We start from the raw sequence: 16,322 nt of genomic DNA, 5'->3' as shown, positions 1-16,322 counted from the left end.
AGCCTGGCAGAGGCATTCATTATGGATTGTAAAGGAGCTAGGTGGCAGCTAGGGAGACCAGAGAGGATGGAGTTGCAGTAGTCAAGGCGGGAAAGGATGAGAGAGTGAATTCAAATTTTAGTTGTGTCTTGTATAAGAAAATGTCTAATTTTAGAGATGTTTTTAAGGTGGAAGCAGCAGGCTTTAGCCAAGGACTGAATGTGAGAAGTGAAAGAAAGATCTAAGTCAAGGGTGACCCCAAGATCGGGCATGTGGGGTAGGGGTAATAATGGAGTTATCGACAGTTATAGAGAAATTGGTGGTGGAGATTTTTGAAGAAGGGTGGAAAATATGGTGCTCAGTTTTGGAGAGATTTAGCTTAAGGTAGTGAGAGGACTTTCAGGAGATTTGAGAAAGACAGTTAGTAACATGGGTTAGCAAGGAATGAGATAGGTCTGGTGCAGAGAAGTAAAATTGGGTTTCATGGGCATACAAATGATATTAAAACCCATGGAACTTTATTAAATAACCTAATGATGATGTGTAGATTGAGAAATGAAGGGGACAGAGCCTTGTGGTACCCCAACAGAAAGTGGTAACAGGGCAGAGAATACCCCAGAGAAGGTTACACTAAAGATACAATTAGACAAGTAGGAAGAGAACCACAAGAGAGCTGTGTTGCAAATGCCGAAGGTTGGAGGATTAGGAACAAAAGTGGTTGGTCAACAGTATCAAAGGCTGCAGACAGATCAAGGAGGATAAGCAGAGAGAAGTGGCCTTTTGATTTTGCTGTCAGTAGGTCATTGGTAACCTTGACATTTGCTGTCTCTGTGAAGTGAAAGGGGTGAAATCCAGATTGCAGTGGATCAAATAGGTAGTTTAATATAAGGAAATTGGGTGGACGTGCATATACTAGCTTGTCAAGAAGCTTTAAGGCGAGAGGGAGCAGGGAAATAGGGTGGTAGTTGGATGGGTAGGTTGGCTAGATACAGGGTTTTTTGAGCATAGATGTGACCAGCGTATGTTTTAGAGATGAGGGAAACATACCGGTGCTGAGGGAGAGTTTGAAAATGTGTGTAAGTATAGGGGTAAGGGTAGAAGAGAGGGAGGGGAGTAGCTGTGAGGGGATGGGGTCGATGGGACAGTTATCGAGGTAAGAGGACAATATAAGGGCAGAAACGTCTTTCTCAGTAACCTGAAAGTAATGAAAGTGGATAACAAACTTTTGGGTTTGAAGAAAGAGTAGAGATAAGAGTAGAGAAGTAATGTTGCTTATAAAGATTAAGGGCAGAATAGTAGGAGTTCAAGATGAACTTGTAGTGAAGAAAGTCAGCTAAACTCTAAGATTTTCTCCAGTGTCACTCAGCAGTACGGGAACATGTCAGAGGAGTATGCCAAGGCTGAGGATGAGTGTGTGATTTCCAAGCTACGGTAGAAGGGGTCAGATTGTCAAGGACTGATGCAAGGATAGAATTATAGTGGCATATAGATTGGTCAGGGCAGGAAAAGGAGGAGATGGAAGAGAAGTTTGAGAGAGCTAGCAAGCGGTTGCTGATCTAATGAGTCAATGCTTCTGTGAAGTTTGGTGTGAGGGGTAGAAGGAGGGAGAGTTGTAGGGAGGGATGGGATGTTGCAAGTGAGGAGATGCTGGTCAGAAAGAGGAAAAGGGGAGTTTGTGAAGTTTGAGAGAGTGCATTGATAGCTAAAGATCAGGTCAAGGGAGTAACGGTCTTTGTGAGTGGGAGAGTCAGTCCATTGTGACAGACTGAAAAAGGAAGCGAGTTGTTGAAGTTGTTTTGCAGAGGAGGCAGTGGGATAGTCAACAGGGAGGTTGAAGTCACCAAGAATGAGGGCAGGGGTGTCTGAGGAAAATGAAATAAGGTAGCTAGGCAGCAAAGTAATGTAGAAATTGAGTTGAGGAGCCAGGGGTGGTATATTACTGAAATATATATAGAGAGGGGAGATAATAAATGAATCATGTGGGTTTTGAATGAGGAAAATAAGAGGGAGGAGATTGGCTGTATTTATTGAAAGGTGCAATGAGAGGAGAGTAAAATACCTACACCACCTCTTTGTCTATTACCATACCTAGCCGTGTGGCTGAAATGAAGACCCCCCCATGTGACAGTGCAGTAGGGGAAGCTGTGTCTGAAGGAGAGAGCCAGGTTTCTGTTAGAGCCAGAAGGTTGAGGGTGTGGGAGATAAAGAGGTCATGGATAGAAGTTAGCTTGTTGCAAACAGAGTGAGAGTTCCAGAGTGCACAAGTGAAGGGTGGTGGTGGCTTTAGATACAAGAGGAATGTGATAAAGGTTTTGTTTTCTAAGTCTATGAATCCCTGAACAGTAGAGTTTTTAGGGAGTGTTTGAAGCACAAATGAGTGTGTAAGGCAAGGAAGTTGTGGGGGACCAGAAAGGGAGATGTCACCAGCAGATAATATGAGCAAGAGGGAGAGTGACATGAGATGGTAAGCAGATTTGCAGTAATAAGACTGTGTACATTTTGATGATGGAAGTATATTGGAAATATTTTTTTGAACCATGAAGCTTTAACTTTGATTTTAGTACCCCTTTAAGTCCACTAAAGTGACAGTAAATACCTTGTAATTACAATAGTTTCCGTAGATTCCAAACAGACTAACATATCAGTATATGCACATTAAAGAGCATTAATAAAACAGATTAACACCTTGTTTGCTGCAATTGTTTTGCAGTGGTCAAGCTTCACCCACTATATTCCTTAGTTGCAGGACACAATCCAGACTTGAGTCTGGAGAAGACAGGGCTTGCCACTTTCATTACGTTAACAAAATATCCATTGTTTGGCATCAACTGCAAATTAGGAACAGATATGAGACAGGATTAAGCTTGTGAAGCCTGTCGTGGAGTCGTTCGTTTTTCATGACATGAAAATCCACAATATTCTAACTTAATTTACAGGAAAAGAATCTAAACATTTTTAACATCTTATTTGCTGAAATTGGTTTTCAATAGGAGCCAGTCTGGGCTTTAGTCTGCATATAACAAGGCTAGCCATGGTGTTAGTATACAGGGAGTGCAGGATTATTAGGCAAATGAGTATTTTGACCACATCATCCTCTTTATGCATGTTGTCTTACTCCAAGCTGTATAGGCTTGAAAGCCTACTACCAATTAAGCATATTAGGTGATGTGCATCTCTGTAATGAGAAGGGGTGTGGTCTAATGACATCAACACCCTATATCAGGTGTGCATAATTATTAGGCAACTTCCTTTCCTTTGGCAAAATGGGTCAAAAGAAGGACTTGACAGGCTCAGAAAAGTAAAAAATAGTGAGATATCTTGCAGAGGGATGCAGCACTCTTAAAATTGCAAAGCTTCTGAAGCGTGATCATCGAACAATCAAACGTTTCATTCAAAATAGTCAACAGGATCGCAAGAAGCGTGTGGAAAAACCAAGGCGCAAAATAACTGCCCATGAACTGAGAAAAGTCAAGCGTGCAGCTGCCAAGATGCCACTTGCCACCAGTTTGGCCATATTTCAGAGCTGCAACATCACTGGAGTGCCCAAAAGCACAAGGTGTGCAATACTCAGAGACATGGCCAAGGTAAGAAAGGCTGAAAGACGACCACCACTGAACAAGACACACAAGCTGAAACGTCAAGACTGGGCCAAGAAATATCTCAAGACTGATTTTTCTAAGGTTTTATGGACTGATGAAATGAGAGTGAGTCTTGATGGGCCAGATGGATGGGCCCGTGGCTGGATTGGTAAAGGGCAGATAGCTCCAGTCCGACTCAGACGCCAGCAAGGTGGAGGTGGAGTACTGGTTTGGGCTGGTATCATCAAAGATGAGCTTGTGGGGCCTTTTCGGGTTGAGGATGGAGTCAAGCTCAACTCCCAGTCCTACTGCCAGTTTCTGGAAGACACCTTCTTCAAGCAGTGGTACAGGAAGAAGTCTGCATCCTTCAAGAAAAACATGATTTTCATGCAGGACAATGCTCCATCACACGCGTCCAAGTACTCCACAGCGTGGCTGGCAAGAAAAGGTATAAAAGAAGAAAATATAATGACATGGCCTCCTTGTTCACCTGATCTGAACACCATTGAGAACCTGTGGTCCATCATCAAATGTGAGATTTACAAGGAGGGAAAACAGTACACCTCTCTGAACAGTGTCTGGGAGGCTGTGGTTGCTGCTGCACGCAATGTTGATGGTGAACAGATCAAAACACTGACAGAATCCATGGATGGCAGGCTTTTGAGTGTCCTTGCAAAGAAAGGTGGCTATATTGGTCACTGATTTGTTTTTGTTTTGTTTTTGAATGTCAGAAATGTATATTTGTGAATGTTGAGATGTTATATTGGTTTCACTGGTAAAAATAAATAATTGAAATGGGTATATATTTGTTTTTTGTTAAGTTGCCTAATAATTATGCACAGTAATAGTCACCTGCACACACAGATATCCCCCTAAAATAGCTCTAACTAAAAACAAACTAAAAACTACTTCCAAAACTATTCAGCTTTGATATTAATGAGTTTTTTGGGTTCATTGAGAACATGGTTGTTGTTCAATAATAAAATTAATCCTCAAAAATACAACTTGCCTAATAATTCTGCACTCCCTGTATAGTTAATTATAAAGTGTTTCAGGGCACTGTGTTTCCTATTCTACATACCCCTCAGTCCAAAGCTTTATTCAAATGTGTTGTGCCAGGTAGTTTAACCAATCACAAGCTATACCCTCCTTCATTGACTGAAAAGAGAAAGTTCACTATTAAAGCAGGGAAGGATGGAGTACACATTTCCTATCAATCAATTAAGTAGGTGGCTTGTAATTGTCATTAAAAAAAACATTGGACCAAGGAGTGGCTGAGAAGGAGAGGTAAATAGAAGAGATTTATGAAGATTCTGAAATATATATGTAACAAACAGTAAACCACTTTCCTGTCCTAGCATGCATCATCTCAGTGTCAGGTGGAGTGCTGCTGTTTTGAATGTAACAAATTGTAATCAATAGCTAAAAGTCTCAGCTCACCGCAAACCCTTATTGATGCACTGAATGTTAACAACACAGTGTTTCAACAGAGGCCAGGGGTAAGAGAGCACTGAGACTAAACTTAGTAGCTGAAATCTCTCTAGAACTTTAACTAGCTCCTACAAAACAAAAAAACTAAGGCCTAGATTTAGAGTTTTGTCGGTAAGGACCCGCGTAGCTAACGCCGGCTTTTTTCTGGCCGCACCATAAAAATAACTCTGGTATTGAGAGTCCACATAAAGGCTGCGTTAGGCTCCAAAAAAGGAGCGTAGAGCATTTTTAATGCAGCTTCAACTCTCGATACCAGAGTTGCTTACGCAAGCGGCCAGCCTCAAAAACGTGCTTGTGCACGATTCCCCCATAGAAAACAATGGGGCTGTTTGAGCTGAAAAAAAACCTAACACCTGCAAAAAAGCTGCGTTCAGCTCCTAACGCAGCCCCATTGTTTGCTATGCGGAAACACTTCCTACGTCTGCACCTAACACTCTAACATGTACCCCGAGTCTAAACATCCCTAACCTTACACTTATTAACCCCTATTCTGCCGCCCCCGCTATCGCTGACCCCTGCATATTATTATTAACCCCTAATCTGCCGCTCCGTAAACCGCCGCTACTTACATTATCCTTATGTACCCCTAATCTGCTGCCCTAACATCGCCGACCCCTATATTATATTTATTAACCCCTAATCTGCCCCCCACAACGTCGCCTCCACCTGCCTACACTTATTAACCCCTAATCTGCCGAGCGAACCTGAGCGCTACTATAATAAAGTTATTAACCCCTAATCCGCCTCACTAACCCTATAATAAATAGTATTAACCCCTAATCTGCCCTCCCTAACATCGCCGACACCTAACTTCAATTATTGACCCCTAATCTGCCGACCGGAGCTCACCGCTATTCTAATAAATGTATTAACCCCTAAAGCTAAGTCTAACCCTAACACTAACACCCCCCTAAATTAAATATAATTTTAATCTAACGAAATTAATTAACTCTTATTAAATAAATTATTCCTATTTAAAGCTAAATACTTACCTGTAAAATAAATCCTAATATAGCTACAATATAAATTATAATTACATTGTAGCTATTTTAGGATTAATATTTATTTTACAGGCAACTTTGTAATTATTTTAACCAGGTACAATAGCTATTAAATAGTTAAGAACTATTTAATAGTTACCTAGTTAAAATAATTACAAAATTACCTGTAAAATAAATCCTAACCTAAGTTACAATTAAACCTAACACTATACTATCATTAAATTAATTAAATAAAATACCTACAATTACCTACAATTAAACCTAACACTACACTATCAATAAATTAATTAAATACAATATCTACAAATAACTACAATGAAATAAACTAACTAAAGTACAAAAAATAAAAAAGAACTAAGTTACAAAAAATAAAAAGATATCTACAAACATAAGAAAAATATTACAACAATTTTAAACTAATTACACCTACTCTAAGCCCCCTAATAAAACAACAAAGCCCCCCAAAATAAAAAATGCCCTACCCTATTCTAAATTACTAAAGTTAAAAGCTCTTTTACCTTACCAGCCCTGAACAGGGCCCTTTGCGGGGCATGCCCCAAGAAGTTCAGCTCTTTTGCCTGTAAAAAAAAATCAGATTGAGCTCGCATTCTATTGGCTGTTCCGATCAGCCAATAGAATGCAAGCTAAATCTGATTGGCTGATTCCATCAGCCAATCAGAATATTCCTACCTTAATTCCGATTGGCTGATAGAATCCTATCAGCCAATCGGAATTCGAGGGACACCATCTTGGATGACGTCATTTAAAGGAACCATCATTCGTCGTTCAGTCGTCGGCCAGGATGGATGTTCCGCGTCGGAGGTCTTCAGGATGCTGCCGCTCCGCTCCAGATGGATGTCGATAGAAGATGCCGCCTGGATGAAGACTTCAATCGGATGGAAGACCTCTTCTGCCCCGCTTGGATGAAGACTTCAATCGGATGGAAGACCTCTTCTGCCCCGCTTGGATGAAGACTTCTACCGGATCATGGACATCTTCAGCCCCCCGCTTGGGCTTGGATCAGGACATCGGAGGAGCTCTTCAGGACGGATTGGTGAACCTGGTATGGTGAAGATAAGGTAGGAAGATCTTTAGGGGCTTAGTGTTAGGTTTATTTAAGGGGGGTTTGGGTTAGATTAGGGGTATGTGGGTGGTGGGTTGTAATGTTGGGGGGGGGGGGTATTGTATGTTTTTTTTACAGGCAAAAGAGCTGAACTTCTTGGGGCATGCCCCGCAAAGGGCCTTGTTCAGGGCTGGTAAGGTAAAAGAGCTTTTAACTTTAGTAATTTAGAATAGGGTAGGGCATTTTTTATTTTGGGGGGATTTGTTGTTTTATTAGGGGGCTTAGAGTAGGTGTAATTAGTTTAAAATTGTTGTAATATTTTTCTTATGTTTGTAGATATCTTTTTATTTTTTGTAACTTAGTTCTTTTCTTATTTTTTGTACTTTAGTTAGTTTATTTCATTGTAGTTATTTGTAGATATTGTATTTAATTAATTTATTGATAGTGTAGTGTTAGGTTTAATTGTAGGTAATTGTAGGTATTTTATTTAATTAATTTAATGATAGTATAGTGTTAGGTTTAATTGTAATTTAGGTTAGGATTTATTTTACAGGTATAATGTTGTAATTATTTTAACTAGGTAACTATTAAATAGTTCTTAACTATTTAATAGCTATTGTACCTGGTTAAAATAATTACACAGTTGTCTGTAAAATAAATATTAATCCTAAAATAGCTACAAAAGCGCTATTTTGTGCTTGTGTGCAATCCCACCCCTGCCCGCACACAGCCAATCACGCGCGGGCAGGAGCTGTCAATAATTTATATTGTAGCTATATTAGGATTTATTTTACAGGTAAGTATTTAGCTTTAAATAGGATTAATTTATTTAATAAGAGTTAATTAATTTTGTTAGATTAAAATTATATTTAAGTTAGGGGGGTGTTAGTGTTAGGGTTAGACTTAGCTTTAGGGGTTAATACATTTATTAGAATAGCGGTGAGCTCCAGTCGGCAGATTAGGGGTTAATAATTGAAGTTAGGTGTCGGCGATGTTAGGGAGGGCAGATTAGGGGTTAATACTATTTATTATAGGGTTAGTGAGGCGGATTAGGGGTTAATAACTTTATTATAGTAGCGGTGCGGTCCGCTCGACAGATTAGGGGTTAATAAGTGTAGGCAGGTGGAGGCGATGTTGATGGGGGCAGATTAGGGGTTAATAAATATAATATAGGGGTCGGCGGTGTTAGGGGCAGCAGATTAGGGGTACATAAGGATAACGTAGGTGGCGGCGCTTTGCGGTCGGCAGATTAGGGGTTAAAAAGTGTAGGTAGCTGGCGGCGACGTTGTGAGGGGCAGGTTAGGGGTTAATAAATATAATATAGGGGTCGGCGGTGTTAGGGGCAGCAGATTAGGGGTACATAAGGATAACGTAGTTGGCGGTCGGCAGATTAGGGGTTAAAAAAATTTAATCGATTGGCGGCGATGTGGGGGGACCTCAGTTTAGGGGTACATAGGTAGTTTATGGGTGTTAGTGTACTTTAGAGTACAGTAGTTAAGAGCTTTATAAACCGGCGTTAGCCCAGAAAGCTCTTAACTACTGACTTTTTTCCTGCGGCTGGAATTTTGTCGTTAGATTTCTAACGCTCACTTCAGACACAACTCTAAATACCGGAGTTAGAAAAATCCCATTGAAAAGATAGGATACGCAATTTACGTAAGGGGATCTGCGGTATGGAAAAGTCGCGGCTGAAAAGTGAGCGTTAGACCCTTTTTTGAGTGACTCCAAATACCAGAGTTAGCCTAAAACCAGCGTTAGGAGCCTCTAACGCTGGTTTTCACGGCTAACGCCAAACTCCAAATCTAGGCCTAAGTAACTGTAAGTTTATAAATTTAGATATTAAAGAAAAAACATACTTTTCTATAAGTGTGGTCTCACTGTCCAGACAAATGCAACTTGCATAAGATACTTAAAGAGACAGGCTAGTCAAAAATTAAACTTTCATGATTCAGATAGGGCATGCAATTTTAACCCCTTAATGACAACAGTACTTTTCCATTTTCTGTCCGTTTGTGACAAAGGCTATTTTTACATTTTTGCGGTGTTTGTGTTTAGCTGTAATTTTCCTCTTACTCATTTACTGTACCCACACATATTATATACCGTTTTTCTCGCCATTAAATGGACTTTCTAAAGATACCATTATTTTCATCATATCTTATAATTTACTATAAAAAATATATAAAATATGAGGAAAAAATGAAAAAAAAAACACTTTTTTTTAACTTTTAGCCCCAAAATCTGTTACACATCTGCAACCACCAAAAAACACCCATGCTAAATAGTTTCTAAATTTTGTCCTGAATTTAGAAATACCCAAAGTTTACATGTTCTTTACTTTTTTTGCAAGTTATAGGGCCATAAATACAAGTAACACTTTGCTATTTCCAAACTACTTTTTTTCAAAATTACTGCTAGTTACATTGGGACACTGATATCTTTCAGGAATCTCTGAATATCCCTTGACATGTATATATTTTTTTTTAGAAGACATCCCAAAGTATTGATCTAGGCCCATTTTGGTATATTTCATGCCACCATTTCACCGCCAAATGCGATCAAATACAAAAAATCGTTCACTTTTTCACAAATTTTTTCACAAACTTTCGGTTTCTCACTGAAATTGTTTACAAACAGCTTGTGCAATTATGGCAAAAATGGTTGTAAATGCTTCTCTGGCATCCCCTTTGTTCAGAAATAGCAGACATATATGGCTTTGGCGTTGCTTTTTGGTAATTAGAAGGCCGCTAAATGCCACTGCACACATACTTGTATTATGCCCAGCAGTGAAGGGGTTAATTAGGGAGCATGTAGGGAGCTTTTTGGGGTAAATTTAGCTTTAGTGTAGTGTAGTAAACAACCCAAAGTATTGATCAAGGCACATTTTGGTATATTTCATGCCACCATTTCACCGCCAAATATGTTCAAATAAAATTTTTTTTTACATTTTACTAAATTTTTGGGCCTAGATTTGGAGTTCGGCGGTAGCCGTCAAAACCAGCGTTAGAGGCTCCTAACGCTGGTTTTGGCCGCCCGCTGGTATTTGGAGTCAGTGATTAAAGGGTCTAACGCTCACTTTACAGCCGCGACTTTTCCATACCGCAGATCCCCCTACGCCATTTGCGTAGCCTATATTTTCAATGGGATCTTTCTAACGCTGGTATTTAGAGTCGTTTCTGAAGTGAGCGTTAGAGCTCTAACGACAAGATTCCAGCCGCCTGAAAATAGCAGGAGTTAAGAGCTTTCTGGCTAACGCCGGTTCATAAAGCTCTTAACTACTGTACCCTAAAGTACACTAACACCCATAAACTACCTATGTACCCCTAAACCGAGGTCCCCCCACACCGCCGCCACTCGATTAAAATTTTTAACCCCTAATCTGCCGAACGCCACCTACGTTATATTTATGTACCCCTAATCTGCTGCCCCTAACCCCGCCGACCCCTGTATTACATTTATTAAACCCTAACTTGCCCCCCACAACGTCGCCGCCAGCTACTTAAAATAATTAACCCCTAATCTTCCGACCGCAAATCGCCGCCACCTACGTTATCCCTATGTACCCCTAATCTGCTGCCCCTAACATCGCCGACCCCTATATTATATTTATTAACCCCTAATCTGCCCCCCTCAACGTCGCCGACACCTGCCTACACTTATTAACCCCTAATCTGCCGAGCGGACCTGAGCGCTACTATAATAAATGTATTAACCCCTAATCCGCCTCACTAACCCTATCATAAATAGTATTAACCCCTAATCTGCCCTCCCTAACATCGCCGACACCTAACTTCAATTATTAACCCCTAATCTGCCGACCGGAGCTCACCGCTATTCTAATAAATGTATTAACCCCTAAAGCTAAGTCTAACCCTAACACTAACACCCCCCTAAGTTAAATATAATTTTTATCTAACGAAATAAATTAACTCTTATTAAATAACTTATTCCTATTTAAAGCTAAATACTTACCTGTAAAATAAATCCTAATATAGCTACAATATAAATTATAATTATATTATAGCTATTTTAGGATTAATATTTATTTTACAGGCAACTTTGTAATTATTTTAACCAGGTACAATAGCTATTAAATAGTTAAGAACTATTTAATAGTTACCTAGTTAAAATAATAACAAATTTACCTGTAAAATAAATCCTAACCTAAGTTATAAGTAAACCTAACACTACACTATCAATAAAATAATTAAATAAACTACCTACAATTACCTACAATTAACCTAACACTACACTATCAATAAATTAATTAAACACAATTCCTACAAATAAATACAATTAAATAAACTAGCTAAAGTACAAAAAATAAAAAAGAACTAAGTTACAGAAAATAAAAAAATATTTACAAACATAAGAAAAATATTACAACAATTTTAAACTAATTACACCTACTCTAAGCCCCCTAATAAAATAACAAAGCCCCCCAAAATAAAAAATTCCCTACCCTATTCTAAATTAAAAAAGTTACAAGCTCTTTTACCTTACCAGCCCTGAACAGGGCCCTTTGCGGGGCATGCCCCAAGAATTTCAGCTCTTTTGCCTGTAAAAAAAAACATACAATACCCCCCCCCAACATTACAACCCACCACCCACATACCCCTAATCTAACCCAAACCCCCCTTAAATAAACCTAACACTAAGCCCCTGAAGATCTTCCTACCTTGTCTTCACCATCCAGGTATCACCGATCCGTCCTGGCTCCAAGATCTTCATCCAACCCAAGCGGGGGTTGGCGATCCATAATCCGGTCCAGAAGAGGCTCCAAAGTCTTCCTCCTATCCGGCAAGAAGAGGACATCCGGACCGGCAAACATCTTCTCCAAGCGGCATCTTCGATCTTCTTCCATCCGGAGCGAAGCGGCAGGATCCTGAAGACATCCAGCGCGGAACATCCATCCGGACCGACGACTGAACGACGAATGACTGTTCCTTTAAGGGACGTCATCCAAGATGGCGTCCCTCGAATTCCGATTGGCTGATAGGATTCTATCAGCCAATCGGAATTAAGGTAGGAATTTTCTGATTGGCTGATGGAATCAGCCAATCAGAATCAAGTTCAATCCGATTGGCTGATCCAATCAGCCAATCAGATTGAGCTCGCATTCTATTGGCTGTTCCGATCAGGATCCTGCCGCTTCGCTCCGGATGGAAGAAGATCGAAGATGCCGCTTGGAGAAGATGTTTGCCGGTCCGGATGTCCTCTTCTTGCCGGATAGGAGGAAGACTTTGGAGCCTCTTCTGGACCGGATTATGGATCGCCAACCCCCGCTTGGGTTGGATGAAGATCTTGGAGCCAGGACGGATCGGTGATACCTGGATGGTGAAGACAAGGTAGGAAGATCTTCAGGGGCTTAGTGTTAGGTTTATTTAAGGGGGGTTTGGGTTAGATTAGGGGTATGTGGGTGGTGGGTTGTAATGTTGGGGGGGGGGGTATTGTATGTTTTTTTTTACAGGCAAAAGAGCTGAAATTCTTGGGGCATGCCCCGCAAAGGGCCCTGTTCAGGGCTGGTAAGGTAAAAGAGCTTGTAACTTTTTTAATTTAGAATAGGGTAGGGAATTTTTTATTTTGGGGGGCTTTGTTATTTTATTAGGGGGCTTAGAGTAGGTGTAATTAGTTTAAAATTGTTGTAATATTTTTCTTATGTTTGTAAATATTTTTTTATTTTCTGTAACTTAGTTCTTTTTTATTTTTTGTACTTTAGCTAGTTTATTTAATTGTATTTATTTGTAGGAATTGTGTTTAATTAATTTATTGATAGTGTAGTGCTAGGTTAATTGTAGGTAATTGTAGGTAGTTTATTTAATTATTTTATTGATAGGGTAGTGTTAGGTTTAATTATAACTTAGGTTAGGATTTATTTTACAGGTAAATTTGTTATTATTTTAACTAGGTAACTATTAAATAGTTCTTAACTATTTAATAGCTATTGTACCTGGTTAAAATAAATACAAAGTTACCTGTAAAATAAATATTAATCCTAAAATAGCTATAATATAATTATAATTTATATTGTAGCTATATTAGGATTTATTTTACAGGTAAGTATTTAGCTTTAAATAGAAATAAGTTATTTAATAAGAGTTAATTTATTTCGTTAGATAAATATTATATTTAACTTAGGGGGGTGTTAGTGTTAGGGTTAGACTTAGCTTTAGGGGTTAATCCATTTATTAGAATAGCGGTGAGCTCCGATCGGAAGATTAGGGGTTAATAATTGAAGTTAGGTGTCGGCGATGTTAGGGAGGGCAGATTAGGGGTTAATACTATTTATGATAGGGTTAGTGAGGCGGATTAGGGGTTAATAACTTTATTATAGTAGCGCTCAGGTCCGCTCGGCAGATTAGGGGTTAATAAGTGTAGGCAGGTGTCGGCGACGTTGTGGGGGGCAGGTTAGGGGTTAATAAATATAATATAGGGGTCGGCGGTGTTAGGGGTAGCAGATTAGGGGTACATAGGGATAACGTAGGTGGCGGCGGTTTACGGAGCGGCAGATTAGGGGTTTAAAAAAATATGCAGGGGTCAGCGATAGCGGGGGCGGCAGATTAGGGGTTAATAAGTGTAAGGCTAGGGGTGTTTAGACTCGGGGTACATGTTAGAGTGTTAGGTGCAGACGTAGGAAGTGTTTCCCCATAGGAAACAATGGGGCTGCGTTAGGAGCTGAACGCTGCTTTTTTGCAGGTGTTAGGTTTTTTTTCAGCTCAAACAGCCCCATTGTTTCCTATGGGGGAATCGTGCACGAGCACGTTTTTGAGGCCGGCCACGTCCGTAAGCAACTCTGGTATCGAGAGTTGCATTTGCGGTAAAAATGCTCTACGCTCCTTTTTTGGAGCCTAACGCAGCATTTGATTAAACTCTCGATACCAGAGTTAAATTTATGGTGCGGCCAGAAAAAAGCCCGCGGAGCGTTAGCAGCCCTTTTACCGCCGAACTCCACCAAATCTAGGCCTTGGTTTCTTACTGAAATTATTTACAAACAGCTTGTGCAATTATGGCACAAATGGTTGTAAATGCTTCTCTGGGATCCCCTTTGTTCAGAAATAGCAGACATATATGGCTTTGGCGTTGCTTTTTGGTAATTAGAAGGCCACTAAATTCTGCTGCGCATCACACGTGTATTATGGCTAGCAGTAAAGGGGTTAATTAGGTAGCTTGTAGGGAGCTTGCAGGGTTAATTTTAGCTTTAGTGTAGAGATCAGCCTCCCACCTGAAACATCAGACCCCCTGATCCCTCCCAAACAGCTATATTCCCTCCCCCACCCCACAATTGTTCCCGCCATCTTAAGTACTGGCCGAAAGTCTGCCAGTACTAAGATAAAAAGGTATATTTGGGGGGGGGGGTTTATAGCATATTTACATATGCTGCTGTATAGAATCCCCCCTTAGCCCCCAAACTCACAGATCCCCCATCAAACAGTTCTCTAACCCTCCCCCTCTAACTTAATGGGCACCATCTTGGGTACTGGCAGCTGTCTGCCAGTACCCAGTTTCTTAAAAAAAATATGCTTTTATTGTTTTTTGGACTTTTTTCCCATTTTCTGTAGTGTAGCTTCCCCCCCCCCCCAGAACCCTTCGATCATTTATTGAATTAAAATCCCCCCTTTTCTCCCAATTTTGAAATACATGTTTTCTGTAGTGTAGCAGTTCCCACCCGCTCCCACCCCGTGCACGCGCCCGCCCGCCGCCCACGTGCACGCGCCCGCGCGTCCGTGTGCGCCCCCGGACACTGCCGCATCCGATCCGGCCTCCGATCCCGCCCCCCTCCAAATCACAGGCCCTTGGCAGGCCGCCCACCCACCTCCCTGCCTTGCTCCCACCCACCAACGAAGTTCCGGTGCAGAGAGGGCCACAGAGTGGCTCTCTCTGCATCAGAGGCTTGTAAAGGGGTATTGCAGGATGCCTCCATATCGAGGCATCACTGCAATACCCTCAGAGCTGCTGGAAGTGGTTGTGATCACTTCCAGCACTCTGTTAGACAACTGACGTACCAGGTACGTCTATTGTCATTAACTGCTTGTTAATGCATGACGTACCTGGTACGTCAGTTGTCATTAAGGGGTTAAATAACTTTACAATTTAATTTTATCATTAAATTTGCTTTGTTCTCTTGGTATAATCGTTGTTGAAATTTAAATCTAGTTAGACTCATATGCTAATTTTGAAGCCCTTGAAGGTTGCCTTTTATCTCTGTTTTTACAGCAAGGCAGGGATAGTTCATGTGTGCCATATAGATAGCATTTTGCTCACTCCCGTGGACTTATTTATTAGTCTGCAGTGATTGACTAAAATGTAAGTCTGTCAAAAGAACTGAAATACGGAGGCAGTCTGCAGAGGATTAGATATAAGCTAGTCACAGAGGTAAAAAGTATATAAATATAACAGTATTGTTTATGAAAAACTGGGGAATAAATAAAGGGATTATCTATCTTTTTAAACAATAACAATTCTGGAGTAGATTGTCCCTGTAAGCAAATGTGCATATAACTGTATCTGAAACAACTAGATTTCAAATATGTTATCCCTTTATTGAATGTCTGCATTTGGTCTTTTCACAGTTTTTTTTATTAAAAAAAATGTAAGTCTAAAAGACTTCTATAAACATTAAGACCAAAGCCAGAAAAATATCATAATGTTTAATATTGTAGTTTGTTTTTTAGATTAATTCAAAAGGGCACTGATTTGTTTAACTTTTAAAGATTGTAACTTTCCAGTTCCTGTAGAGAGCTCAGTGTTGTACTTTGGCTTTATTTCTACTATAACATTATTAAACTATATAAACCAAAAGTAGCTTTATAAATAGTATCCACAGTAGAAACCAGCAGTGTTCTTGCTTTTGTGGTAATATTTATAAATTAAAAAAAGCACTTTGAACAATTGGTTGAAAAGGGTTATCTAAACTTTATCTATTCACTAAGATAAGGGTTATCTATGACCTTTCTCCTCCTGTGGTACATTTATCCCTGGGAGTACCTGGTGCCGTGGCAATAGTTTGGCATTTCATTATTGTTTGCTCTGATGCAGCTAAGATAAATATTCAATGTATCACAGAAATTGATGGTTCTCAGATCTACCTTCAAGCACACTTAGGGGTCGATTTATCAAGCTGCGGCGGACAGGGGCGCACGTACACGCCCCTGTCCACCACAGCTCCCCTCTGGTGGGCTGAATTCCGCTGCTGGAATTCAGCATTGCACA

This window comes from Bombina bombina, chromosome 5, assembly GCF_027579735.1.
Source record: "Bombina bombina isolate aBomBom1 chromosome 5, aBomBom1.pri, whole genome shotgun sequence".
In the NCBI taxonomy this organism is placed as follows: Eukaryota; Metazoa; Chordata; class Amphibia; order Anura; family Bombinatoridae; genus Bombina; species Bombina bombina.
This window is presented reverse-complemented; position numbering follows the sequence as displayed.